A 19,894-nucleotide genomic window follows, 5' to 3' on the forward strand; every position below is an offset into this window, starting at 1 on the left:
AAAACACCCTAAAAATTATTGAAAAAGCCCTGAAAAAGCCCTAAAGGTATCCTAAACATTTCCAGAGAATTCCTAAAAAACTCCTGCAAAAAAACCCCTAAAATATCCCTAAAAATCCCTGAAAAATCACCTGAAAGACCCTAAAAAACTGTTGAACCCCTACCTGTAACACTGTGGCCTCCAAACATCATCTCTACCTATTAATCGGGGTAACTGCAAGACCCTCAAACACCACCACAATCACCAGCTTGAGTTGGTCTGGGCAGCACCAAATAAAATAAAAAAAAAAGCTTTAAAAATAGAAAAATTAAAATAAAAAATTAAATAAAAAATAAAATAAAATAAAAAAATAAATGCTTTAAAAATGGAAAAATAAAAAAAAAAGAAAATTAAAAAATAAAAAGCTTTAAAAACAGAAAAATTAAAACTAAAAATTAAAAAAAATTAAAAAAATAAAAGAAATGCTTTAAAAATACAAAAATTAAAACTAAAAATGAAATAAAAATGAAATTAAAAAAATAAAAGAAATGCTTTAAAAATAAAAAAATCAAAATTAAAAAATTAAATAAAAAATAAAGTTAAAAAAATAAAAGAAATGCTTTAAAAATAAATCAAAACTAAAAATAAATAAAAAATAAAATTAAAAAATAAAATTAAATAAAATAAATGTTTCAAAATAAAAAAATTAAAACTAAAAATTTAATAAAAAATAAAAAACGAAAAAATGTTTTAAAAATAAAAAAATCAAAACTAAAAATTAAATAAAAAGGAAAATTAAAAAAATAAAATAAATGCTTTAAAAATAGAAAAAGCAAAAAATAAAAATGAAATAAAAAATAAAATTAAAAAATAAAAAAAAGCTTTAAAAAAAGAAAAATTTAAAAAAATTAAATAAAAAATAAAAAAAAGCTTTAAAAATAGAAAGATCAAAAATAAAAATTTAAAAAAAAATAATTAAAAAAAGTTTTAAAAATAAAAAACTCAAAACTAAAAATTAAATAAAAAAGAAAATTAAAAAAATTTAAAAATGCTTTAAAAATAGAAAAAGCAAAAAATAAAAATGAAATTAAAAAAATAAAATAAATAGTTCAAAAATAAAAAATTAAAACTAAAAATGAAATAATAAATAAAATTTAAAAATAAAATAAATGTTTAAAAATAAAAAAAATTAAAACTGAAAATTAAAAAAAATTTTAAAAGCTTTAAAAATAGAAAGATCAAAAATAAAAATAAAATTAAAAAAACATTAAAAAATGCTTTAAAAATAAAAAAATCAAAACTAAAAATTAAATAAAAAATAAAAGTAAAAAAAAAAAAATGCTTTAAAAATAGAAAAAGCAAAAAATAAAAATGAAATAAAATATAATATTTGAAAAATAAAATAAATAGTTCAAAAATAAAAAAGTTAAACTAAAAATGAAATAAAAAATTAAATAAAAAAATTTTAAAAAGCTTTAAAAATAGAAAGATCAAAAATAAAAATTAAATAAAAAATAAAAAAATGCTTTAAAAATAACAAAAACCCAAAAAATTAAATAAATAATAAATTTTTTTTAAAAAGCATTAAAAATCGAAAAAGAAAAAATAAAAATGAAATAAAAAAATAAAATGAAAAAAATAAAATAAATGATTTAAAAATAAAAAATTAAAACAAAAAATTAAATAAAAATAAAATTAAAAAATAAAAAAAGCTTTAAAAATAGAAAAAGCAAAAAATAAAAATGAAATAAAAAATAAAATTTAAAAAATAAAACAAATGCTTTAAAAATAGAAAAATTTAAAAAAATTAAATAAAAAGTAAAAAATAAAATAAATGCTTTAAAAATAAAAAAATCAAAACTAAATATTAAATAAAAACTAAAAAAATAAAATAAATGCTTTAAAAATAGATAGAGCAAAACTAAATATGAAATAAAAAATAAAATTTAAAATATAAAATAAATAGTTTATAAATAAAAAATGAAAACCAAAATATAAAAAATAAATTTAAAAAAATAAATGCTTTAAAGAAAATAAAACAAAAAAATTAAATTAAAAAAAAATTAAAATAAAATAAAAAGCTTTAAAAATAGATAAATCAAAAATAAAATTAAATAAAAAATAATAAAAAAAGCTTTAAAAATCAAAAACTCAGAAGTAAAAATTAAGAAAAAAATAAAAATAAAAAAATTTAAAATATGCTTTAGAAATATAAAAATTAAAACTAAAAATTAAATAAAAAGGAAAATTTAAAAATAAAATAAATGCTTAAAAATAGAAAAATTAAAACTAAAAAAAAGATTAAAAAAAGCTTTAAAAATCGGAAAATTAAAAAAATATTAAATAAAAATTTAAAAAATATAAAATAAAAATTAAATTTAAAAAATAGAATTAATTAAAAATAATTTAAAAACAAAATAAAATCCGTAAAGTGCTGTAAAGTACTTTAAAAGTTCCATGAAATGTAGTGCCGTAAAGCGCAACTGTCGAAAAAACGCACCTTTTACGACAGTCGCGCTTTACGACACCTTTTACGACAGTTTTACGACAGTCGCGCTTTACGGCACCGTTTACGACAGTCGCGCTTTACGACAGTCGCGCTTTACGGCACCTTTTGCGACAGTTTTACGACAGTCGCGCTTTACGGCACCGTTTACGACAGTCGCGCTTTACGGCACCGTTTACGACAGTTTTACGACAGTCGCGCTTTGCGGCACCTTTTACGACAGTCGCGCTTTACGGCACCTTTTACGACAGTCGCGCTTTACGGCACCTTTTGCGACAGTTTTGCGACAGTCGCGCTTTACGGCACCGTTTACGACAGTCGCGCTTTACGGCACCGTTTACGACAGTTTTACGACAGTCGCGCTTTGCTGCACCTTTTACGACAGTCGCGCTTTACGGCACCTTTTGCGACAGTTTTACGACAGTCGCGCTTTACGGCACCTTTTACGACAGTCGCGCTTTACGGCACCTTTTGCGACAGTTTTACGACAGTCGCGCTTTACGGCACCTTTTACGACAGTTTTGCGTCAGTCGCGCTTCACGGCACCTTTTGCGACAGTTTTACGACAGTCGCGCTTTACGGCACCTTTTACGACAGTCGCGCTTTACGGCACCTTTTGCGACAGTTTTACGACAGTCGCGCTTTACGGTACCTTTTACGACAGTTTTACGACAGTGGCGCTTTACGGCAGTTTTACGACGTTTTATGGAAATTTTACGGCACTTTACAGCACTTTAGAGGTTTTATTTTGTTTTTCATGTATTTTTAATTAATTTTATTTTATTAATTTTGGGGTTTTTTTTAATTTTTCTATTTTTAAAGCTTTTTATTTTATTTTTAAATTAATTTTATTTGTTTTTATTTTTAATTTTCCTATTTTTAAAGCTTTTTATTTTATTTTTTAAATATTTTTAAATTTAAGTTTTAAATTTAATTTTTCTTTTTTTAAAGCATTTATTTTTTTAATTTTTTTTTTTTTAATTTTTATTTTTCTATTTTTGAAGCTTTGTATTTTTTTAATTTTATTTTTTATTTATTTTTATTTTTAAACCTTTTTATTTTTTAGTTTTTTTATTTTTTTTATTTTTAAAGCATTTATTTTATTTTTTAAATATTTATATTTATTTTTAATTTTTCTATTATTAAAGGTTTTTATTTTTTAAATTTTATTTTTAATTTTTTTAATTTTTCTCTTTTTAAACTATTTTTTAAAGTTTTTTTATTTTTATATTTAATTTTTCTATTTTTAAAGCTTTTTATTTTTTTAATTTTTATTTAATTTTTATATTTCATTTTTTTATTTTTAAAGCATTTATTATATTTTTTAATTTTGTTTTTTATTGATTGTTTATTTTTCTATTTTTAAAGCATTTTTTGATTTGTAAATTTTTTTTATTTAATTTTTAATTTTTCTATTTTTAAAGCCTTTTTAAAATTTTTTAAATTCGTTTTTATTTTTAATTTTTCTATTTTCAAAGCTTTTTATTTTATTAATTTTTATTTAATTTTTATATTTAATTTTATTATTTTTAAAGCATTTATTATATTTTTTAATTTTGTTTTTTATTGAATATTTTTAATTTTTCTATTTTTAAAGCTTTTTATTTTTTAATTTTATTTTTAATTTTTTTATTTTTAAGTTTTCTATTTTTAAAGCATTTATTTTTTTAATTGTTTTTTATTTTTCTATTATTAATTTTTGTATTATTAAAGCATTTATTTTTTAATTTTGTTTTATTCTAATTTTTATATTTATTTTTCTATTTTTAAAGCATTTATTTTTTTGTTTTTTATTTAATTTTTATTTTTTAAATTTTCTATTTTCAAAGTTTTTGAATTTTTAAATTTTATTTTTTATTTATTTTTATTCTTAATTTTTTTATTTTTCAGTTTTCTTCTTTTAAAGCATTTATTTTTTTAATTTTGTTTTTTATTTATTTTTCTATTTTTAATTTTTGTATTATTAAAGCATTTATTTTTTAATTTTGTTTTTTTCCTAATTTTTATATTTATTTTTTCTATTTTTAAAGCATTTATTTTTTAATTTTGTTTTTTATTTAATTTTTATTTTTTAAATTTTTTATTTTCAAAGTTTTTGAATTTTTAAATTTTATTTTTTATTTATTTTTATTCTTAATTTTTTTATTTTTAAAGCATTTATTTTTTTTAATTTTATTTTTTATTTAATTTTTATTTTTAATTTTTCTATTTTCAAAGCTTTTTTATGGGTTATTTTTATTTTTTTTAATTTTTATTTTTAATTTTATATTTTGAAACCTTTTTTTATTTTTTAATTTAATTTTTTATTTCTATTTTTAATTTTTCTATTTTTAAACCTTTTAATTTTATTAATTTTTAATTTAATTTTTATATTTAATTTTTCTATTTTTAAAGCATTTATTATATTTTTGTAATTTTATTTTGTATTAAATTTTTATTTTTAATTTTTCTATTTTTAAAGCATTTTTTAAATTTTATTTTTTATTTAATTTTTATTTTTAATTTTTCTCTTTTTAAAGCATTTTATTTTTTTAATTTTCTTTTTATTTTTTAGTTCTCATTTTTCTCTTTTTAAAGCATTTATTTTTTAAATTTTGTTTTTTATTTAATTTTTTTTTTAATTTTTCTATTTTTAAAGCTATTTATTTTATTTTATTTGGTGCTGCCCAGACCAATTTAAGCTGGTGATTGTGCTGGTGTTTGAGGGTCTTGCATTACGGCACTACATTTTATGGAACTTGTACAGCACTTTACAGCACTTTACAGTTTGGGGTTTTTTTATTATTTATTTTTAATTACTTTTGTTATTTTATTTATTTTTATTTTTAATTTTTCTATTTTTAAAGCATTTTATTACCTTTTATTTGGTGCTGCCCAAACCTGCTGTAGTGCATTTTTATACTTTGTAATACTTTGAAGTAATTTTGTTTTGTATCCTCATATTTTTCCCAAATGGTTTATCCCAAACTGTACCCCCCTCCCTTTACCTGTGTTATCCCTCTCCCGGGATGAGATCATCCCCAAACCCCCACCCTGGCTCTCTGTCAATCACTCAGCCTCCCATTCCCTCCATCCAGAAGTTTCGGTCCAAGTCCTCGAGTGATCAGCCAGAGGCTCGGGGTCAGCCCCCAAGCCTTGCCCCATACGCTGTCCTATATGTCTATCCCCCAGCATCCATCCCTTAGGGTCACTTAATGGTTGGTAGGGTGTTATCTACTGTCGGTTTCCACCTCCCTTTAAATGTAACCTTGGCACATCTCCCGGGACTCTCGGCAGGAGCCCCCTGAGGTGCAGGAGCTCCTATGGGACTCCTAATAAAACCTTGGATTAACCCCTGCTAAGAGTCGGCCCTTTATCATCTACCGCTGTCTCTGGTGTCTCTTCTGCTGAAAAGGCGACCAGCCCAGGTGCCCTCAGCACCCTCGGGGCACACACAGAGAGTGTCTCCCCCCAGCCCAGGTGCCCTCAGCACCCTCGGGGCACAGAGAGTGTCTCCCCGCTCTCGGCCGTGCCGGGGCTGCCAACTCAGGACCGGCCGAGGGTTCCTGAGGGGCTCGCACAAACCCACTCGGCCGCTGATTGTGGTGGTGTTTGAGGGTCCTCCAGGACAAGGGAAGAGACGAGAATCTTGACTCCCCCTTTCAGAAGGCTGAAATATTATTTTATGATCTCTATTATATTAAAAGAAAATGAGATATTAGAACTACACTAAAAGAGCAAGGAGACATCAGAAAGCTGGAAAGGAATGAATAATAAAAACCTGGGACTGCTCACAGCCCCGACACCGCTGGACCATGATTGGTCATCAAGTAGAAACAATGCACAGGAGACCAACCCAAGATGCCCCTGTTGCTAAACCATCTCCAGCCCACACTCCACAGCCAGCAGATTGTTATTGGTTCCATTTCTGTTCTGAGGCTTCTCAGGAGAAAAAACCCAGCAAAAGGATTTTCATCAAACACGTCAGTGCCAGCTGATGGCACAGGCAGCATCGGCTGGCAGAGGTCACTGTGTCATCCCTGCCAGCCCAGGTGTCACAGCAAGGAGGAGAGAGTTCACCCTGTAATACAGAGCAATACAAGACAACACACACATTAACACAAGATGATAACCTTTTTCTATTTTCATTACTTGTGGATTTATTGTTACAGGACACCCAAAACAACAAAAGCACACAAAAAACAGCACTCATCTACCATTAACACCCCCTTCAAATGACACACAAACTCACCATCCCTCTGATCACAACTGCTAAATTACACCCCAGCAATCATGGCTCCTTGGGAACGTGGTTCCCTGGAGCCTCCAAAAATTCCTCCTGCCTGAAGAAATACCCGGTCCCTGGAGGGTCTGTGCCCAAACTTTGGCGATGAACGTCGCCTCGCTGACCGACCGGGACCGGGGAAAAAAACCCAGCCGGGGGGAAAAAAAAAAGAAAAAAAAAAAACAGCCGGGGGGGTGGGGGGGGTAAACCCAGCTGGGGATTTTTTACTCTAAATTTACAAATGAGTTGAAAAACCTGAAAAGCAAAAGTCACACACGCAAGGTTAAATCCAGTTACAGCATGCGCTCACACACTCAGAGACGAGCAGACGCCAACAGACAGACACGTGCTCTCACACACGCTCACACACTCCTCCCATTTAAACGTTCCCTGTGGCTCTTACTCGAGACGCTGAAGAACGCGCTTCCACGCTTCTTCTGGCTGCCGCTCCTCGACGTCAAATGGTAGATTCTGGGGAAATCAGTAGCCTCAGGGACCTGTGAGACGACAGGAAGCGGTCAATGAGTGGCTGACAGCTAGGACTTGTCCCCGCTCTGGACCAATAAATTTTCTACCCAAAACCCCATTAAAGACAGATGAACAGTAAAGTTTTTATAACTGTTCTACCTAACTGTGACTATGTGCCAGGGCAGGGCAGCTCCGACCATAAGTGGTACAACATGAGTACACACAATAAAAGCAGACGCATACAGTGCAAGTGTGCATGGAGTGTAAGTCCATACAATATAAGCCAGCATAGGTACACACAATGTAAGTACATACAGTGTAAGCCAACATAGGTAAACGCAATGTAAGTAGATACAGTATAAGTACATACAGTATAAACCAGCATATGCACAAACAATGTAAGTACATACAGTATAAGCCAGGACTTGAGATAGCTCTCTGGAAGATTAATTCTTGAGCCCTGTACCCCTCGGGAGGATGGAACCTATGGAACTCCGGCAGTCACATGAAGAGGGTGTAAGACGCTCCCTCAGGAAGTCCAAGAGAATGGCGTGGAAAATAAGGCACTACCAAAGCCGGTAGTGGGAAGGAAGACGGATGAGAACATCTTGTCCCTTTGAGACATTCCTGTCTCAAAGAGTAAAAATGTAAAGATGCCGGAATAAGGGATATCCGGAAAGGAACGTGAGTAGAATATGGCCTATGTGGCACGGAATAGTGCCGATAAAGCATCGAGACATAACAAAGGCCTGTGACACGTAAGACGATGGACACGGACTACATAACACAGACACGGACGACATAACACGGACACGGACGACATAACACAGAGACGAGTGACAACTGCCTGGCACTGTCCCCGTAGGGACCCGAGATTCCTAGTGCAAGATGAGCCAGAGGCTGATGATGCCAAAGGAAAGGAAGCCCTATGACGATGGCACGTGATGATGAAATGTAACTCGTTAAAAGAAGTTAGTGCCAAAGTACTTAAGAGGATGCTCAAGAGGCTCGGCGAGCCTAGAGAAGGAAGCCGACTGCCGGATGACCGTTGCCGTAGCACCGGACGTGATGGCGAGCTCCTCGGGGGAAAGATCCGTGACGACGTCGAGTCGAGGGAGGCGGACGACGCAAAGTACACGAAAATGTGAAGATGGGTCGGAACTGCCCTGCCCGGCAAAGGCTCTGGCGAGGCTGAGGGGAAACCCTCTCCCTTTACTTCCAGAGAGCCCACCCTGCTACAGACCTCTCCCCTAAGCTGACATTTGATTGCCTCCTGTGAGAGTAAAGGCTTTTCCCCTTCTCCCAGCCGCTGGCCCCGACACTTAGCTTTTGGAAGAGGAGCGGACAAAATCCATCCTCGGTCGGACGTAGACGTTGAGATGCTCTCCGTGTGTGCCTCGGTGCTGCCGTTTCCAAGCTTGGGCTACGAGCCTCCTCAGGGTACCTAAGACAAAACAGAAAACCTGACTATTGCCCTCAAAAACAGTAATCCCCGGGACTCATCCGCACCGCTGCCCCGGCTCACCTCAAATCTTGATTTGACTCCGGAGGGTGCCCGGAAGATACCTGCAAAGAGAAAAGGGACACGCTTAGCATGCTGCTGTGTAACGCTCACCTAGGAGTCAGCCTGCCTAAACTGCGACTCACCTGCCCTCCTCCGTTCCTTGGCGTGCCTAGGGCAGCGACGGCACCTGCAATGAAACAAAGCAGAAAAGCATGCTGAGATACTGTGAAAACACAACCTCCCAAATCTGACAAGGATGCCACACCGATACCTTAAGCTCTCACCCACCTGGCATAGGCATGCTTGGCCAGGATAAATGGCAAGTGGACCACCTAAAATAAAAACAAGAGGAGATGCTTAGAGCTGAACCAAAACTGAGACATCAGCAATAACAACTGCTTCTGTACGCTATTCAATGCTCACCTCGCCCACTCGGCCTTGACTGCTGCTCTCGGCCTTGACCTCCTAAAAAGAGAGACAAAGAACAATGCTGTAACAGCCACCATTTATGCTTCCTCTGCAGAAACAAACAGTGACTGACCTGCTCGGGGCAATCCCCTCACCTGGGATGGGGACTCTGCCCTGGATTTTATCCTTCTGCATCTGAAAGAAAGTTAGGACAAAAGTCAAAGGGCTGCAGGATAACTTAAGAGCTCCAGATATCTTGTGTCCATCTACAAATCCCACCTAGAGTCCAACTACACCCCACATTACAAACTTCAAGTCCCCGCAACTTCTCCTATTGCACCGGGCTATGTGGCAGGGCAGAGCAGCTCCGGCACAAATGTGTGCAGACACCCGTGACACAGGACAGACAGGATGTGACAGACAACGGGGACACGACACGGACAGAAATCTCTGGGCAAGGAAAATGGCTGCGAGGACTGAGAGAATGCAAAAGGAGATGACCGAGGGGAGACCGATGGTGAGCTGATGAGGCTCAGAGAAACCTGGAGGAACAAGATGCTAACCGAATGATTTATTCCAAGAACTGCAAAGATGGATGCCCTAGAATCCTACAGCCAGAAGCCTCTACCTGCCCTCATGTTCCTTCAAGTCCTAGTCCGCCATAATGGATCCTGGCAGGGCAAAGCTGTCCACACAGCTCAGAACAAGACCTGAAAAGACATCTGACCGGATGCTTCTAAAGAGACAAGAGAGTCTGATGCCTGTCTGAGCTCTTGAGGCAAAAGTTCTATGGCCTGGGTGCCAGGCCGAGGAATGCAGAGAGCACAGATGCTAACAATGATGCCAGGGTTTCTGACAGGCCCCTCCAAGGCCTAAGATAAAAGACATGACATATCCAAACACACATAATACACAAAAGACAAGTGACACGATACACACCGGGACTGCTCTGCCCTGCGCACCTCAGCACTGTGATCAAAAGTCAGGCTTTGCTTTTATGGGGTCTAAGGGTGTCTGCTTCATGGACGCCCCCATCGCCAAAGGAGACTCAAAAACCCCTCCCAGTGGGTCCCTGCCCTGCGCCCCGCTTGCATCCCCTCTGTGGGTTGTACCCCTCTACTTATCTCTCAGACATCTGGGGATGCAGGTCCATGTCAGGTGCAAGAGAAGGCAGCCTCAACATCTGGGAAGTTCCTGCTGGCACTGTTATTCAACAACTCCCTGTTGTTTCTCAGTCAGCTACATGAAAGAAATGCAAATATCAATGCATGATCTCTGCAGCACACTGGCCAAAACCCAACAATTCTGCTACTCACCGTTCTCCTAAGAACGCCCGGCTCCTGGGGCCGCACCCTTCGGCTGCGCTCTGAGGCTGATGCCATTGTCACGGGTTAAGCCTGGGGTAAGAGGAGACGAGGTCATGTGGCATGGCTGAAACCTGAGGGGAACCTCACTCCTCCTCCCTGCTTCCCCTACTCACCGCAACTCCTTGGCAGCTGCCCAAGACCACCTGGATGGCACCTTTAAATAGAAAAGATCAGGGCTTCCTCACCAGATCCTGTAACGCATCCACAGGGCTCACACGTGCAGGGAACCCGGTGCATCGGCCGGCTGGTGACGGGGGCCCGGCAGGCTCCAAGTGGATTGCCTAAGGCACAAAAAAGAATGGAAATTTAGAGCAGCACCAGAAACTGAGACCTGAGCAATAACAGCTACTTCTCTCCACTGCTCACCTTGACTGCTGGTATCCAGATTTACTTCCTAAAAAGAAAGACAAAGAACAGAGCTGTAACAGAGTCACCCCATACACTTCTGCTGCAGAGACAAATGGTGCCTCACCTGCTCAGGGGAAACCACTCACCCGGGATGGGGCCCTCTGCCACACATTTAATCCATCTGAATCTGAAAACAAAGTTAGGACAAGAGTCAAACTGTTGCAGGATAACTTAAGAGCTCCAGATATCCTGTGTCCATCTACAAATCCCACCTAGAGTCCAACTACACCCCACATTACAAACTTCAAGTCCCCGGGACTTCTCCTATTGCGCCAGGCTATGCGGCAGGGCAGAGCAGCTCCGGCACAAATGTGTGTGCGCACACCCGTGACACGGGACAGACAGGACGTAATAGACAACAGGGACACAACACGGACAGAAATCTCTGGGCAAGGAAAATGGCTGCGAGGACTGAGAGAATGCAAAAGGAGATGACCGAGGGGAGACCGATGGTGAGCTGATGAGGCTCAGAGAAACCTGGAGGAAGAAGATGCTAACCGAATTATTTATTCCAAGAACTGCAAAGATGGATGCCCGAGAATCCTACGGCCAGAAGCCTCTACCTGCCCTCACGTTCTTTCAAGTCCTAGTCCGCCATAATGGATCCTGGCAGGGCAGAGCTGTCCATACAGCTCAGAACAAGACCTGAAAAGACATCCGACCGGATGCTTCTAAAGAGACAAGAGAGTCTGATGCCTGTCTGAGCTCCTGAGGCGAAAGTTCTATGGCAATGGTGCCAGGCCGAGGAATGCAGAGAGCACAGATGCTAACAATGATGCCAGGGTTTCTGACAGGCCCCTCAAAGGCCTAAAGTAAAAGACATGACATATCCAAACACACATAATACACAAAAGACAAGTGACACGATACACACCGGGACTGCTCTGCCCTGTGCACCTCAGCACTGTGATCCAAAGTCAGGCTTTGCTTTTATGGGGCCTAAGGGGCCGCTTCATGGACACCCCCCACCTCCAAAGCGGACTGAAAAACCCCTCCCAGTAATTCCCAAACCAGCCCCCTGCTTTCATCCCCTCTGTGGGTCGTGGCACTCTACTTATCTCTCGCACAGCTGGGGATGCCGGTCTCGGGTGCGAAGAAAGGCCAGCTCGTCAGCCGGGAAGGTCCTGCTGGCACCGGGCTGGTGTCTCTCGGACAGCTGTATTAAAGAAAACCAAACATCAGTGCCCGATCTTGGCAGCCCCTCGGCTAAAACCCCACAAGTCTGCTACACACCCTTCTCCTAAGAACGCTCAGCTGCTCAGGCCGCACGCTTCGGGCACGCTCGGAGACCGAGGCCGTCGTCCCGGGGGGTGCCTGGGCTAAGAGGAGATGAGGTGATTGGGCATGGCTGAAACCTGAGGGGACCCTCGCTCCTCCTCCCTACTTCCCCAACTCACCACAACTCCTTGGCAGGTTCCCAAGGTCACCTGGATGGCACCTTTAATTGGAAGAGTTCAGGGTTTCATCACCAGATCCTGTAACGCATCCACAGGGCTCACACGTGCAGGGAACCCGGTGCATCGGCCGGCTGGTGACGGGGGCTTGGCAGGCTCCGAGTGGATTGCCTAAAGCACAAAAACAAGAATGGAGACTTAGACTTGGCCCAGGAATTGAGACCTCAGCAACAAGAAATGCTCCTGATAACCTTGCTCTCCTGAACTTGACTGCTGAGATCCAGCTTTACTTCCTAAAAATAAAGAAAAAGAACAGAGCTGTAACAGAGTCACCCTCGACACTTCCCCTGCACAGACAAATGGTGACTGACCTGCTTGTGGGAATCCACTCACCCAGGATGGGGGCTCTGCCATGGGTGCAATGCATCTGCACCTGAAAGAAAGTCAGAACATATGTCAAACACCTGCAGGATAACTCAAAAGCTGCAAACACCTTAGGTCAATCTAGGAATGGCATCTAGATTCCAAGTACACCCCACATTACAAATTTCAACTCCCCAGGGCTTCTCCTATTGCGCCAGGCTATGCGGCAGGGCAGAGCAGCTCCGGCACAAATGTGTGCGCACACCCGTGACACAGGACAGACAGGACGTACAGACAACAGGCACACAACACGGACAGAAATCTCTGGGCAAGAAGGATGACTGCAAGGACTGAGAAGATGCCAAATGAGATGACCGAGGAGAGACCGAGTGTGAGCTGATGAGGCTCAGAGAAACCTGGAGGAAGAAGATGCTAACTGAATGATTTATTCCAAGAACTGCAAAGATGGATGCCCGAGAATCCTACGGCCAGAAGCCTCTACCTGCCCTCACGTTCTTTCAAGTCCTAGTCCGCCATAATGAATCCTGGCGGGACATAGCTGTCCACACAGCTCAGAACAAGACCTGAAAAGACATCTGACCGGATGCTTCTAAAGAGACAAGAGAGTTTGATGCCCGTCTGAGATCCCAAGTCAAAAGTTCTATGGCCTGGGTGCCAGGCCGAGGAATGCAGAGAGCACAGATGCTAACAATGATGCCAGGGTTTCTGACTGGCCCCTCAAAGGGCTCAGGTAAAAGACATGACATATCCAAACAACACATAATACACAAAAGACAAGTGACACGATACACACCGGGACTGCTCTGCCCTGTGCACCTCAGCACTGTGTTCAAAAACCAGGCTTTGCTTTTAGGGGGCCTAAGGGGCCAATTCCTGGCTACCCTTATCTCCAGAGCCAACTCACCCCCCCCCCCCCCCCCCCCAGCACCCTGCTTTCATCCCCTCTGTGGGTTGTTGCCCTCTACTTATCTCTTGCACATCTGGGGATGCTGGTCCATGTCGGGTGCAAAGAAAGGCTACCTTGCCAGCTGGGAAGTAAGTTCCTGCTGTCACTGGGCTGTTGTCTCTTAGACAGCTATATTAGAGAAAACCAAACATCAGTACCTGATCTTGGCACCACATCAGCCAAAACCCAACAAGTCTGCTACTCACCCTTCTCCTAAGATGGCCCGGCTCCTCGGGTCGCACGCTTCAGCCACGCTCGGAGGCTGATGCCTTCGTCACGGGGTATGCCTGGGCTAAGAGGACAGGAGGTGATGGGGCGTTGTTGAAACCTGAGCGGACCCTCGCTCCTCCTCCCTACTTCCCCAACTCACTGCAACTCCTCTGTGGTTCCAGATGGCTACCTGGAACACAGAGCTCGTGAGAGCGGCAAACCCGGTCCGTCGGCCAGTTGGGGATGGGAGCTTGGCAGGCTCCGAGTGGATGGCCTAAGGCACAAAAACAAGAATGGAGACTTAGACTTGCCCCAGGAATTGAGACCTCAGCAACAAGAAATGCTCCTGATAACCTTGCCCTCTTGAATTTGACTGCTGAGATCCAGCTTTACTTCCTAAAAATAAAGACAAAAAAAGTGCTGTAACAGGGTCACACTTGACACTCCCCCTGCACAGACAAATGGTGACTGACCTGCTTGTGGGAACCCCCTCACCCAGGATGGGGGCTCTGCCATGGGTGCAATGCATCTGCACCAGAAAGCAAGTTAGAACATACGTCAAACACCTGCAGGATAACTCAAAAGCTGCAAACACCTTATATCAAGCTTGGAATAGCATCTGGAGTCCAAGTACAGCCCATATTACAAATTTCAACTCCCCAGAGCTTCTCCTATTGCGCCAGGCTATGCGGCAGGGCAGAGCAGCTCCAGCACAAATGTGTGCAGACACCCGTGACACAGGACAGACAGGACGTGACAGACAACGGGGACACAACACAGACAGAAATTTCTTGGGAAGGAAAATGGCTGCAAGGACTGAGAGAATGCAAAAGATGACTGAGGTGAGACCAATGGTGAGCTGATGAGGCTCAGAGAAACCTGGAGGAAGAAGATGCTAACCGAATGATTTATTCCAAGAACTGCAAAGATGGATGCCTGAGAATCCTACGGCCAGAAGCCTCTACCTGCCCTCACGTTCTTTCAAGTCCTACTCTGCCATAATGGATCCTGGCGGGGCACAGCTGTCCGTACAGCTCAGAACAAGACCTGAAAAGACATCTGACCGGATGCTTCTAAAGAGACAAGAGAGTCTGATGCCTGTCTGAGATCCCAAGTCAAAAGTTCCACGGCATTGGTGCCAGGCCAAGGAATGCAGAGATGACAGATGCTAACAACGATGCCAGGGTTTCTGACAGGCCCCTCCAAGGCCTAAGGTAAAGGACATGACATATCCAAACACACATAATACACAAAAGACAAGTGACACGATACACACCGGGACTGCTCTGCCCTGCGCACCTCAGCACTGTGATCCAAAGTCAGGCTTTGCTTTTATGGGGCCTAAGGGGCCGCTTCATGGACACCCCCATCGCCAAAGGGGACTCAAAAATCCCTCCCGGTGGATCCCTACCCAGCGCCCCGCTTTCATCCCCTCTGTGGGTTGTAGCCCTCTACTTATCTCTCGGACATCTGGGGTTGCCTGTCCATGTCAGGTGCAAAAGAAGGCAGCCGCAACATCTGGGAAGTTCCTGCTGGCACTGTTGTTCAACAACTCCCTGTTGTTTCTCAGTCAGCTACATGAAAGAAATCCAAATATCAATGCATGATCTCTGCAGCACAATGGCAAAAAACCCAACAATTCTGCCACGCACTGTTCTCCTAAGAATGACCGGCTCCCGGGGCCGCACCCTTCAGCCACGCTCCGAGGCTGATGCCATTGTCCCGGGGTGAGCCTGGGTTAAAGGAGATGAGGTCATGTGCCATTGCTGAAACCTGAGTGGACCCTCGCTCCTCCTCCCTACTTCCCCGACTCACCGTGACTCCTCGGCCATTGCTGAAGGCTACCCTGGTGACACCTTTAAACACAAAAGGCAGACGCTTCATCGACGAGTCCCGTGATTTTTCCGCAGGGCGCGGGAGAGCGGCACACCCGGTGCGTCGGCCGGTCGGTGACTGGGGCTCGGCGTACTCCGAGTGGATTGCCTAAAGAGCAGAAACAGGAACAGATGCTTAGAGTTGCACTGGAAAGTGAGACTGGAGCAATAACAACTGCTTCTGGATGCTACTAAATGCTCACCTTGCCCACCTCACCTTGACTGCTGATATCCAGCTTTACCTCCTAAAAAGAAAAAGAACAGTGCTGTAATAGAGTCACACTTTACACTCCCCCTGCAGAGACAAACGGTGACTGACCTGCTCAGGGGAACCTCCTCACCCGGGATGGGTGGATGGATTTTGTCCTGGATTTTATCCTTCTGCATCTGAAAGAAAGTGAGGACAAAAGTCAAAGGGCTGCGGGATAACTTCACAGCTCCAAACATCTTCTGTCTATCTAGGAATATCATCTAGAGTCTGGCAACACCCCACAAACTGCAAGTCCCTGGGACTTGTCCTGTTGCAGCAGGCTATGCAGCAGGGCAGGGCAGAGCAGCTCTGGCACAAACATGTGCAGACACCCGTGACACAGAACGTGACAAATGGGGGGACGTTAAACACGACACATTATGCTTGTTGTGAGGGTCTCGAGGGGAAAAGGCAAAAGGGACCCCAAAGACACACTAGGTAACACGGTACACCGGACAACACGACGTGGACCGGAACTGTTCTGCGCAGCCCGCCTGAAAGCTGCCATCAAAAGTAGAACCTCTCCCTTCAGCTGTCCTAAGAGGCCCCTTGGAGAAGATTGCTTTTCCTTCTGCTAATTTTTAAATCTGTCCCAGGAACTCCCAACCCACTACTCTCCCATTGTGCCATCTCCAGGCCGTGGCCCTGACTTATCTTTTGGATGATTGGTGATGAGGATCCACATTGCACCTGAAATGAGTCTGCCTCGGAGGGCCCCGTGATGGCCTGTTAGCCTCTCGGTCAGCTACAATAAAGAAAAACAAAACCAATGTATGAGTACAGAGTTATGTGGGCCAAATCCCAGCGAGTCAGCTACTTGCCCTCTCCTGAGTGTGCCCGGCTCCTTCAGGCTCCAGCTTCATCCTGATTCCAAGGCTGTGGCCATTATTGTGAGTGGCACCTGGGTTAGAGAAAGGCAAAGTTAAATGGCATTCCTGTGAGTGCAGTGGATGACCTTGTGTGCTGTAAGACGTGTGAATGCCTCTGCTCGGCTTCTAAAAGGCCTTGGGGGGGGCCTCAAATAAACACCCTTTCTCACCCTGCTGCCTTCAAAACCACCCCCCCAACAATAACTCCTAACTGGATACCTGCTCAGCCTCCCTCTCCTAGTCACAATCCTCAACTCACCTGAAGCCTCAATCTCAAACATCATCTTGGACACTGGGCAGATCCCTCTTGGGACACGATGAATCTGCTGAAAAAATTGTTGTAGCTGACACAACCTGGAGCCTCTAGAATCTGCGCTCCTCCTAAAAAAAAATACAAAACAAAATAAGAACAAAACCAGAAATTACAAACGCACTTTACCACCCCTAAACACAAAACCCAAAATCATGAACTTAAATACTCCCTGTATTCCCTGCTGTTTTCTTCACAGTATCTTCAAAGCCTCTGTTGCTTTAGATGCCCAGAAACACCTGCTGAAAACAAGCTGAGGTAAACTGAAAGAGCCTCTTCCCTGAAATGAGAGGAGAGCTCTGATCCCAGCACCTCCCAGAGGGGGAATGAAGGCCCTGAGCAAAGGCTGGGGTTAATATACCCCTGATGGTGCCCGCCTCTCGTTCCCATGGCACTCAGGAAAAGGGAGGGGGCTGATCCCACCGGGCATAAAAGCCCTCAGAGAAGCTACAGCTGTTTGGCTCCTCTGACTCAAATTCAAGGGGAGTAAAGGGCTTGTTATAGAAGAAAACTCTTCAGAAAAATAACAGTACTTTCTTTTTTGCAACAACTACTTGGATCAGAAGAACAGGAAACTGGTTAGACATAAAGCTTTGTGTTTAGGTAGCATAGCTAGATAAATTGGGTAATTTGCTGTTAACTTACATAATTATTCCTTGGTGATTACTAAGTAGTATAGCAGTAGTATATGCTGCCTGGCCTGCTTAGGTGCTGCCCCTTGGCAAGAGGGTTCTTCCCTCAGCATTTTCTCGGAGTTATGCTCCGTGCCCGGGTGGGTCAGGCTGCTCCCTAGTCCCTGCTGGATGCTCCAACCATAGCTCCCGGAGGGATACCTGGGATGCCCCCGTTAGCCCCTCTGGACTAGCAGCTCCCTGTGCGTGTGTACCCAGGTAACCCTCTGAAAGCAGCTGGTGACACGGGGGGCTGCTAGACCTTGGAGTGTGGGATGAGGTGAAAAAAGGTCCTGTGGGGAGTTCCCTTCCCTACAGAGCCCCTCGTCTGCCCCTTAGACAATGGGGTGCCAGACTTGCCTTTCCTTCTACCCCAAAACTCATTAAAATTCTAAAAAATCTACCCCAAAAAATACCTTAGAATTCCCTCAAAAGCCCTAAAGATACCCTACTCGTAAAAAGTCCTAAAATTACCCTCAATAGTCCTAAAAAAAAAATCCCTAAAAATCCCTCATCTCCTGTCGAATGAGACATGGGGTTAGGAATTAACTTGGGTTAGAAATCAACTTCAGATTTAGGTGGAATGTGCTGTTTTGAATTGTTTAACTTGTTTAGTCTGTTAAATTTGCTGTATTCAAAAAAGCCTGTAGCTCTCAAAATTGACTCAAACAAGGTGAAAGGAATGTGAGCTTCCAAGCTAGAGGAAGATAAGAGGGGCCCCTTGGACCTTGAAACAAGAAGCAAGCCAAAACTAAGGCTGCAGGAGACAACGGACAAACAGTGAGCTCTCTGCTCAAGGACTGATATGAACTAATTGTAATGCGATGAATATGCATGAGCCTATTGCGAAACTTAATGCATATGCAATAGGCTGGGGGACAAAGGGGAGTTTAGACTCTTGGATTGCGCGCATGTTCTTTAAGGAGCTATCCTGCATGCGTCCGACGCTGAATAAAGATACATACCCTCTTCACGACTTTTACTAGTTGTGGAGTTTTTTCCGCAAATCACGCGGACCCTGTGGGAAACCTGAGTTATGTCACCGGGGCGGGGGGGAGCGCGGGGGCTGTGGGGATGATGGAGCGGGAGCTGCGGGCAGCACCCGCGGGCCGGGGGACCCCGGGACAGGTGCGGCACCCTGCAGACTAATCCCTTAAGGGTCCAATGTTTATTTTGAACATTTATCCTGCAGCTGGATAGTTCAGGTAACAACCCCTCCGTTGCCTTGCACTGCCCTACCTGGCCTACCCCTCCATTTCCTTTCATTATCTTGGCTTCCACTGCCTCCCCTTGCCTTGCCTGGACCCCTTGCCTGCCCCTCCCTTTCGTCGTCTTGCCTTCCCCTCTGTTGTTTTGCCTTGTTTAACCCTCCCTTGCATAGCGTTTCGTACCCTTCCTTTCTTTGCCTTACCTACCCCACGCTTGCCTTGCCTTGTATTGCTGCCCTCTTGAATTGCCTCTCCTTCCTTTGCCTTTCCTCACCGACCAACTCCCCTTCCGTTCCCTTGCCTTGCCTACCCCTCCCTTGCCGTTGCCCCCATTTCGACACATGACTCGGGGGGCGCGGGCGGTCTCGTCCCCTCCCTGCCCCTCCTCGCTGTTCTCTCCCTCGTGTTTTTGCGTCGAGGGAGCGCTCCTGGCCTCCCGCTCCCTCGCTATGTTGGGAGTGGGCACTCCACCCTGCAGCGCCCGCTCCTCCAGTCCCTCGCTCTGGGGACGGCGCTCTACTCCCCTCCCGCCCCCAACAGCTCTAAGCCAATCGGTTGCCAGTACGCCAGGCCTCGGCCAATCAGAGCGCTTCGTGCTTCGAGTCGCCTGTTGCCAGGCTGATCAGCAGAACGCAGCGCCCCGCACAGACCCGCCGTGTCTCGCAGGGCTGCGAGCCCAACCCGGACCGCAGCCTCTCCGGGGAGGGCTCTGCGGAGCGGGGAAGTGCAAATCAGCCAGACCGCTATCTTCTGATGCTGTCCGAGGGCTGTGACTGTGGCGGGTGCCGAGAGTGGCCGGTCAAGGTGGGGGCAAGCCTGGGCTTCGGGCGTCCAGAGGTTTAGGGGGTCCCAGGAAGAGCCGGGACTTGCGAGG

The 19,894-nt window shown here is 42.5% G+C and overlaps 1 long non-coding RNA gene across 1 annotated transcript; it reads right to left on the reverse strand.

Annotated features, from left to right (window-relative positions):
* Positions 1 to 16,629: 16,629 nt before the first annotated feature.
* LOC136567554 (uncharacterized) lies at positions 16,630 to 17,206 on the reverse strand. The gene is made up of 3 exons (XR_010785129.1): positions 17,091 to 17,206; positions 16,784 to 16,863; positions 16,630 to 16,707 (listed from the first exon to the last, which is right to left on the reverse strand). It is a non-coding gene; the product is annotated as an uncharacterized lncRNA (long non-coding RNA).
* Between the last annotated feature and the right edge of the window lie 2,688 nt (positions 17,207 to 19,894).

The sequence above is a fragment of the Molothrus aeneus genome, chromosome 29, assembly GCF_037042795.1.
Source record: "Molothrus aeneus isolate 106 chromosome 29, BPBGC_Maene_1.0, whole genome shotgun sequence".
Taxonomy (NCBI): Eukaryota; Metazoa; Chordata; class Aves; order Passeriformes; family Icteridae; genus Molothrus; species Molothrus aeneus.